A 10,188-nucleotide genomic window follows, 5' to 3' on the forward strand; every position below is an offset into this window, starting at 1 on the left:
CCCTATCTCGTGGGGTCCTCGAGAGCTTCTTGACTTGCACTCCAAGCTCTCCGGATCTTGTTCGTTCCAAAAATCACGCTCCCGAAGGTTTCATTCCGTTTGGACTCCGTTTGATATTCCTTTTCTAATAGGCAAAAAAACAGCAATATGGGCTGGGCCTCCGGTTAGTAGATTAGTCCCAAAAATGATATAAATGTATAAAATAAAGCCCATAAACATCCAAAAGGGGTAATATAATAGCATGGAACAACCAAAAATTATAGATACGTTGGAGACGTATCTAGCCCCTGAACCAGGCTTCAATGACGATGAGTCCGGCGCGCAGATTGTCTTCCGCATTGCAAGGCGGTTTCTATCTCCGAATACTCCAAGGTAGATTTTGAACACATGAATCGTGTCCGGCTCTGCAAAACAAATTCCACATGTAACTGTAGAGAGCATAATTTCTCGCGAATCTAATCTGCTGACAAATTTTCATGGCATGACATCATGCCATGGCCCAGTCATTATTTGAACCGTTTTTTCCCAGCCTGCTACTGCACGTATTGCAAGGCGGTTTTATTGGCACGTCTTGTCGAAGCAGAGATCGTGTCCCCTTATCACGAGATTCTCATCAATACGGGTGTGGGTAACCCAACCACGCCATCGATGCGGCGCTTGGGGAATAAGCGAGTTTATAGGGCAAGTGGGGAGGCCCACAGTTTCTACCGCCTTTATAAAGGGACACGGATTCCTCTTTTTCACCCACGCCTTCTTCTCCCTCTGCTCAGCAATTCTCGCATGCTCGAGCCCTAGCGCACAAGCGTTCATCTTCTCCACTCGAAGAGATCTTGCCCTCCAAGTCCATTGGGGCGTTGGCAAAGGTGGGAGGAAAGAAATCATATCATTTCCCTTCCCCACCGATTGTTATCCCCTTTTTTTAGGGATCTTGATCTTATCCCTTCGGGATATGATCTTATTCCTTCTAAGGGGGGATCTTGGTGCACCTTGTCCAGGGGTGTGGGGCCTTGCCCCCACTACCCACGTTCATGTGGGTCCCTCCATGCAGGTGGGCCCCACTTCGGAACCTTCTAGAACCTTGCCGGTACAATACCGAAAAATCCCGAATATTTTCTGGTGGCCAAAATAGGACTTCCCATATATAAATCTTTACCTCCGGACCATTAACTCCTCGTGACGTCCGGGATCTCATCCGGGACTCCGAACAACATTCGATAACTGCACACTAATTCCCCTAACAACTCTAGCATCACCGAACCTTAAGTGTGTAGACCCTACGGGTTCGGGAATCATGCAGACATGACCGAGACAACTCTCTGGCCAATAACCAACAACGGGATCTGGATACCCATGTTGGCTCCCACATGTTCCACGATGATCTCATCGGATGAACCACGATGTCGGGGATACAATCAATCCCGTATACAATCCCCTGTGTCAATCGGTACGTTACTTGCCCAAGATTCGATCGTCGGTATCCCAATACCTCGTTCAATCTCGTTACCGGCGAGTCACTTTACTCGTTCTGTAATGCATGATCCCGCGACTAACTACTTAGTCACATTGAGCTCATTATGATGATGCATTACCGAGTGGGCCCAGAGATACCTCTCTGTCATACGGAGTGACAAATCCCAGTCTCGATTCGTGCCAACCCAACAGACACTTTCGGAGATACCTGTAGTGCACCTTTATAGCCACCTAGTTACGTTGTGACGTTTGGTACACCCAAAGCATTCCTATGGTATTCGGGAGTTGCATAATCTCATGGTCTAAGGAAATGATACTTGACATTAGAAAAGCTTTTAGCAAACGAACTACACGATCTTGTGCTATGCTTAGGATTGAGTCTTGTCCATCACATCATTCTCCTAATGATGTGATCCCGTTATCAATGACATCTAATGTCCATGGTCAGGAAACCATAACCATCTATTGATCAACGGGCTAGTCAACTAGAGGCTCACTAGGGACATGTTGTGGTCTATGTATTCACACATGTATTATGGTTTCCAGTTAATACAATTATAGCATGAACAATAGACAATTACCATGAACAAAGAAATATAATAATAACCATTTTATTATTGCCTCTAGGGCATATTTCCAACAATAATAGTCCATGGAAACATGGATCGCTCCCTCCATACGCAGGAACACACCACGGCCCTCGTAGTGGAAGTGCAGGTCGGCCTTATCAAGCCAAACTCCACATCGACAGTCAAGCCCCCGGACCCTGTCAAACGAGTTCGGACTACCCTGCAGAATGACAGTCGAGCTCGTTAGGAGCTCGATTAGCAATTCAGCCTCTGTCTTAGCCCCAACTGAACTGCGACGTATGTACTGCGTGCACATAACTACCACTAAAGATACCATGGGCGACGATGGAGGCATATCAAGGATAAAGTCCACAATACGGCTCAACCGTACCTGGACCCTCATAGCTACCTTTTTCTTAACTTCGTTTTTAGGTTCGCTACAACCCACATCACCTTTTTATGGTGCCAAGGGCCCTTTTCCCGGCCCCTTATGAAAACCTTCTCATTAATCCTCTCAAAGGATCACACACCATGGTGAAAAGCAGCGCAGATGTACGGCAGAGTACCTAAGGGATCTTTAAAGATCACCTCTCCCCCTTTTCAGTACCTGTACACAACTTTCCCTTATGCTCGGGATGTAAAATAGCCTCGATGCTTATAGCATTATCTGTACAAATATGTTTTGACGTATCAATCAGACTATAATGGAAACCGTTTTTTCGCCCAACCTATTCGGTACTGGCTTATTTCCTAATCTGTATTCCCTCTTTTTCTTCCGTCTGATTGTCATGTACACCTCGACACGACTTAAATCGCCAGGGGCTCCATTCAGCCACGTGCATTCCTTAAAAATAACATAAGTCCGAACACTTTTACAGTACAATTCGGTGTCCTAAATCTAGCATTATATGCATCGGCTCCGAATCATGTCTCGGGTCAATAGTTAGGTTGTCTGACTCCTGTGGTTACTACCTTACGTTCCGATTGTTCGACTAAGGAAGTAAAGGGAGAACTACCGTGATTGTTTTTCTGGTTCATCTGGATAAACACTTCAGTAGAGAAAGGCGAAAACTGACTGTCATGATGCGGCGAGAACTGGTCAGCTATTCGATGACTAAGTATAAATCTCTTGCGATTTTTTCCGTATCACACGAAGGACCGGTCTTCACCTGGTCAGGCGTCTACAACAACCAAGTTCAGATAACCGAACAATACCAAGGGCTGCGCCTACAATCTTATTGTCAAACTACTATGGCTAAGTGAGAGTGATAAAGCCGCATAGTCTGATTGCCTGGTTCGCTGCACTAACACCTCCTTCAAGGACCAAGTCATTGGGTTAAGAGTGTCTTTGTGCTGTTCCGAACACCCCCATACTGTCTACGCGAGGGGCTGAAGCCGACGACTGGTCAACTCTCTGATTAAATAAACGGCCGCAATGGAGGGAAAATAATTTTGGATGAAACAAGAAAAATATTATACAAACGACTTGTTTTCATAAATACAAAGTTCGGGTAGCACAAATATATTCATTCAAAAATGATGTCCTTCGAACACTGGCCCTCTACAATGCGGGATCCTTCCAGGATGTCGTTGAAATACCGCTCCGGCATATGATGCTCCTTGCCTGCGGGCGGTCCCTCAATTGCAAGATTGGTGGCCTTCATCTTCGCCCACTGCACCTTGACATGGGCGAAGGCCATCTGGGCACCTTCGATATAGACTGACCGCTTTATAGCGTCAAGCCGTGGGCAGGCATTGACTAGCCGCTTCACAAGCCCAAAGTAGCTACTGGGTATGGGTTTGGCTAGCCAAAGACGGACTATAACATCCTTCATGGCCAGTTCGGTCACCCTATGTAGCTCGGTCAGCTGGTTCAACTGATCACTGAGGGGCACAGGATGCTCTGGCGCAAGGTACTGCGACCAGAACAACTTCTCTGTTGAGCTCCCCTCTTTGGCTCGGAAGAAATCTGCAGCATCAGCAATACTTCAGGTTAGATCCGCAAACGCTCCTGGAGAACTCCAAATGTGTGTCAGTAAGGTGTACTGTCTTGATACGTCTCCAACGTATCTATAATTTTTGATTGTTCCATGCTATTATATTACCTATTTTGGATGTTTAATGGGCTTTATTATACACTTTTATATTATTTTTGGGACTAACCTATTAAATGGAGGCCCAACCCATACTGCTGTTTTTTTGCCTATTTTAGTGTTTCACAGAAAAGGAATATCAAACGGAGTCCAAACGGAATGTAACCTTCGGGAGAGTTATTTTTGGAACGGAAGCAATCCAGGAGACTTGGAGTAGATGTCAGGGAAGCTTCAAGGAAGCCACGAGGGTCTAGGGTGCGCCCTACCCCCTGGGCGCGCCCCCACCCTTGTGGGCCCTTCATGGCTCCCCTGACCGACTTCTTTCGCCTATATATGTCCATATACCTCGAAAACATCCAGGAGCACCATAGATCGGGAGTTATGCCGCCGCAAGCCTCTGTAGCCACCAAAAACCAGTCGAGACCCTGTTCCGGCACCCTGCCGAAGGGGAGGGGGTCCCTCATCGGTGGCCATCTTCATCATCCCGACGCTCTCCATGACGAGGAGGGAGTAATTCACCCTCGGGGCTGAGGGTATGTACCAGTAGCTATGTGTTTGATCTCTCTCTCTCTCTCTCTCTCTCGTGTTCTTGATTTGGCACGATCTTGATGTATCACGAGCGTTGCTATTATAGTTGGATCTTATGATGTTTATCCCCCTCTACTCTCTTGTAATGGATTGAGTTTTCCCTTTGAAGTTATCTTATCGGATTGAGTCTTTAAGGATTTGAGAACACTTGATGTATGTCTTGCATGTGCTTATCCATGGTGACAATGGGATATCCATGTGATCTACTTGATGTACATTTTGGTGATCAACTTACGGGTTCAGTGACCTTGTGAACTTATGCATACGGGTTGGCACACGTTTTCGTCTTGACTCTCTGGTAGAAACTTTGGAGCACTCTTTGAAGTTCTTTGTGTTGGTTGAATAGATGAATCTGAGATTGTGTGATGCATATCGTATAATCATACACACGGATACTTGAGGTTACATTGGAGTATCTAGGTGACATTAGGGTTTTGGTTGATTTGTGTCTTAAGGTGTTATTCTAGTACAAACTCTATGATAGATCGAACGGAAAGAATAACTTCGTGTTATTTTACTATAGACTCTTGAATAGATCGATCAGAAAGAATAACTTTGAGGTGGTTTCGTACCCTACAGTAATCTCTTCGTTTGTTCTCGGCTATTAGTGACTTTGGTGTGACTCTTTGTTGCATGTTGAGGGATATTTATATGATCCAATTATGTTATTATTGTTGAGAGAACTTGCACTAGTGAAAGTATGAACCTTAGGCCTTGTTTCCTAGCATTGCAATATCGTTTGTGCTCACTTTTATCATTAATTGCCTTGCTGTTTTTATAATTTCAGATTATAAAAACCTATATCTATCATCCATATTGCACTTGTATCACCATCTCTTCGCCGAACTAGTGCACCTATACAATTTACCATTGTATTGGCGTCACAAGAGACTCTTTGTTATTTGGTTGCAAGGTTGTTTGAGAGAGACCATCTTCATCCTATGCCTCCCACGAATTGATAAACCTTAGGTCATCCACTTGAGGGAAATTTGCTACTGTCGTACAAACCTCTGCACTTGGAGGCCCAACAACGTCTACAAGAAGAAGGTTGCGTAGTAGACATCAAGCTCTTTTCTGGCGCCATTGCCGGGGAGTTTAGTGCTTGAAGGTATATCTTTAGATCTTGAAATCGAATCTTTTAGTTTCTTGTTTTATCACTAGTTTAATTTATAAAAGAAAACTACCAAAAAAAATGGAATTGAGTTTGCCTCATACGCCTCATCTTTTTAATATCTTTTGTGAGAATGATGGTAAGGAAAATTGTGCTCAAGTGCGAGAAGAAGAAGTCTATAAAATGTTTGGCACTAAATCTTTGAATTAAGAGCAGGATTGCAATGTTATTAGTATGAATTCTTTGAATACCCATGATGCTAATGATATGCAAAGCCACAAGCTTGGGGATGCTATGTTTGATGAATATGATATTTTTTGTCCCCCAAGTTTTGATGAGCAAATTTATTATGATGAAAGCATGCCTCCTATTTATGATGATTATTGTGATGATATGTATGCCATAAAGAATAAACATAACCATGAAACTTGTCATCATGGTTTTAGTTTTCAATTGGATTATGCCTCACATGATAATTATTTTGTTGAGTTTTCTCCCACTACTATTCATGAGAAGAAATTTACTTATGTGAAGAGTAGTAAAATTTCTATGCAAGTAGATCATGAAAAGAATGCTTCAGGTGCTGGTTATATGGTTGAATTCATTCATGATGCTACTAAAAATTATTATGAGAGAGGATCATATGCTTCTACATATTGCAATAATATCAAGTTTCCTCTCGATGTGTTGAAAATCTTGAAGATTTGCTTGTTTTACCTTCCTATGCTAGTTGGTTATTGTTCCCATAAGTTGTTTGCTCACAAAATCCCTATGCATAGGAATTGGGTTAGACTTAAATGTGCTAGTCATATTCTTCATGATGCTCTCTTTATGTTTCAATTCTTATCTTTTATGTGAGCATCATTGAAATCATCATGCCTAGCTAGGGGCGTTAAAAGTTAGCACTTGTTGGGAGGCAACCCAATTTTATTTCTGTTTCTTTGCTTTTTGTTCCTGCTTAGTAATAAATAATTCATCTGGCCTATGCTTAAATGTGGTTTTATGTTTTAATTAGTGTTTGTGCCAAGTAGAACCTTTGGGAAGACTTGGGTGAAGTCTATGCGATCTTGCTGTAAAAAACAGAAACTTTTGCGCTCACGAGATTACCTGCCATTTTTTTACTGGAGAGTGCTTTTAGGTTGATTATTTTTGCAGATGATTAATAGACAAAATCCTCAGGTCCACCAATGTATTTCAGAATTTTTGGAGTTACAAAAGTATTCGAATGATACAGATTACTACAGATTGTTCTGTTTTTGACAGATTCTGTTTTCTATGTGTTGTTTGCTTATTTTGATGAATCTATGAGTAGTATCGGAGGGTATAAACCATATATAAGTTTGAATACAGTATATATTACACCAATATGAATTTATAATGAGTTCACAACAGTACCTAAGTGGTGATTTATTTTCTTATACTAACGGAGCTTACGAGTTTTCTGTTGAGTTTTGTGTTGTGAAGTTTTCAAGTTTTGGGTAAAGATTTGATGGACTATGGAATAAGGAGTGGCAAGAGCCTAAGCTTGGGGATGCCCAAGGCACCCCAAGGTAATATTAAAGGACAACCAAGAGTCTAAGCTTGGGGATGCCCCGGATGGTATCCCCTCTTTCGTCTTTGTTCATCGGTAACTTTACTTGGAGCTATATTTTTATTCACCACATGATATGTGTTTTACTTGGAGAATCATTTTGTTTTATTTTGTTTTGCTTGCTATTTGAATAAAGTACTTAATATCTGAAGTTTTATTTATGAGAAGGAGTCTTCACATAGTTACATAATTATTCAACTACTCATTGATCTTCACTTATATCTTTCGGAGTAGTTTGTCGTTTGCTCTAGTACTTCACTTATATATTTTAGAGCATGATGGTAGTTTTATTTTGAAGAAATTGATGAACTCTCATGCTTCACTTATATTATTTTTATAGTCTTTTAGAACATGATGGTAATTCTCTTTGGTTATAAAACTAGTCCTAATATGATGGGCATCCAAGTTGGGTATAATAGAAACTATCATATAAAGTGCATTGAATACTATGATACATTTGATACTTGATAATTGTTTTGAGATATAAAGGTGGTAATGTTAGAGTCATACTAGTTGGGTAATTGTGAAATTGAGAAATACTTGTGTTAGAGTTGGCAAGTCCCGTAGCATGCACGTATGGTAAAAGTTGTGTGACAAATTTGAAGCATGGGGTGTTCCTTGAGTGCTTTCCTTATGAGTGGCGGTCGGGAACGAGCGATGGTCTTTTCCTACCAATCTATCCCTCTAGGGGCATGCGTAGTAGTACTTTGCTTCGAGGGCTAATAAAATTTTGCAATAAGTATATGAGTTCTTTATGACTAATGTGAGTCCATGGATTATACACACTCTTACCCTTCCGCAATCTGCTAGCCTCTACGGTACTGTGCATTTCCCTTTCTCACCTTGAGAGTTGGTGCAAACTTCGCTGGTGCATCCAAACCTGTGATACGATACGCTCTATCAAACATAAACCTCCTTATATCTTCCTCAAAACAGCCACCATACCTACCTATTATGGCATTTCCATAGCCATTCCGAGACATATTGCCATGCAACTTTCCACCGTTTCATTTATTATGACACGCTCCATCATTGTCATATTGCTTTTGCATGATCATGTAGTTGACATCATATTTGTGGCAAAGCCACCTTTATAATTATTTCATACATGCCACTCTTGATTCATTGCATATCCCGGTACACCGCCGGAGGCATTCACATAGAGTCATATTTTGTCCTAAGTATTGAGTTGTAATTCTTGAGTTGTAAATAAAAAGAAGTGTGATGATTTCCATTATTAGAGCATTGTCCCATGTGAGGAAAGGATGATGGATACTATGACTCCCCCACAAGTCGGGATGAGTCTCCGTACTTTATGAAAAATAAAAGAGGCCAAAGAAGCCCAAAGGAAAAAAAGAGAGGCCAAAGAAGCCCACCAAAAAAAGAGAAATAAAAAAATGAGAGAAAAAGAGAGAAGGGACAATGTTACTGTCCTTTTACCACACTTGTGCTTCAAAGTAGCACCATGATCTTCATGATAGAGAGTCTCTTATGTTGTCACTTTCATATACTAGTGGGAATTTTTCATTATAGAACTTGGCTTGTATATTCCAATGATGGGCTTCCTCAAATGGCCCTAGGTCTTCATGAGCAAGCAAGTTGGATGCACACCCACTTAGTTTCTTTTTGATGAGCTTTCATACATTTATAGCTCTAGTGCATCCGTTGCATGGCAATCCCTACTCCTCGTATTGACATAAATTGATGGGCATCTCCATAGCCCGTTGATTAGCCGCGTCAATATGAGACTTTCTCCTTTTTGTCTTCTCTCATAACCCCTATCATCATATTCTATTCCTATAGTGCTATATCCATGGCTTGCGCTCATTTATTGCGTAAGGGTTGAAAAGGCTGTAGCACGTTAAAAAGTATGAACCAATTGCTCGGCTTGTCATCGTGGTTGTGCATGATGGGAGTATTTTGTGTGACGAAAATCAAGCATAGCCTAACTACATGATTTTGTAGGGATAAGCTTTCTTTGGCTATGTTATTTTGATAAGACATGATTACTTGTTAGTATGCTTGAAGTATTACTACGTTTATGTCAATATGAACTTTTATTTTGAATCATTTGGATCTGAACATTCATGCCACAATAAAGAAAATTACATTGAGAAATATGCTAGGTAGCATTCCACATCAAAAATTCTATTTTTATCATTTACCTACTCGAGGACGAGCAGGAATTAAGCTTGGGGATGCTTGATACGTCTCCAACGTATCTATAATTTTTTATTGTTCCATGCTATTATATTACCTATTTTGGATATTTAATGGGCTTTATTATACACTTTTATATTATTTTTGGGACTAACCTATTAAATGGAGGCCCAACCCATATTGCTGTTTTTTTGCCTATTTTAGTGTTTCACAGAAAAGGAATATCAAACGGAGTCCAAACGGAATGAAACCTTCGAGAGAGTTATTTTTGGAACGAAAGCAATCCAGGAGACTTGGAGTAGACGCCAGGGAAGCTTCAAGGAAGCCACGAGGGTCCAGGGCGTGCCCTACCCCCCTGGGCATGCCCCCCACCCTCGTGGGCCCCTCATGGCTCCCCTGATCGACTTCTTTCGCCTATATATGTCCGTATACCCCGAAAACATCCAGGAGCACAATAGATCGGGAGTTCCGCTGCCGCAAGCCTCTGTAGTCACCAAAAACCAATCGGAACCCTGTTCCGGCACCCTGCCGGAGGGGGGATCCCTCACCGGTGCTCATCTTCATTATCCCGACGCTCTCCATGACGAGGAGGGAGTAATTCACCCT

Source organism: Triticum aestivum, chromosome 5B (assembly GCF_018294505.1).
Source record: "Triticum aestivum cultivar Chinese Spring chromosome 5B, IWGSC CS RefSeq v2.1, whole genome shotgun sequence".
Taxonomy (NCBI): domain Eukaryota; kingdom Viridiplantae; phylum Streptophyta; class Magnoliopsida; order Poales; family Poaceae; genus Triticum; species Triticum aestivum.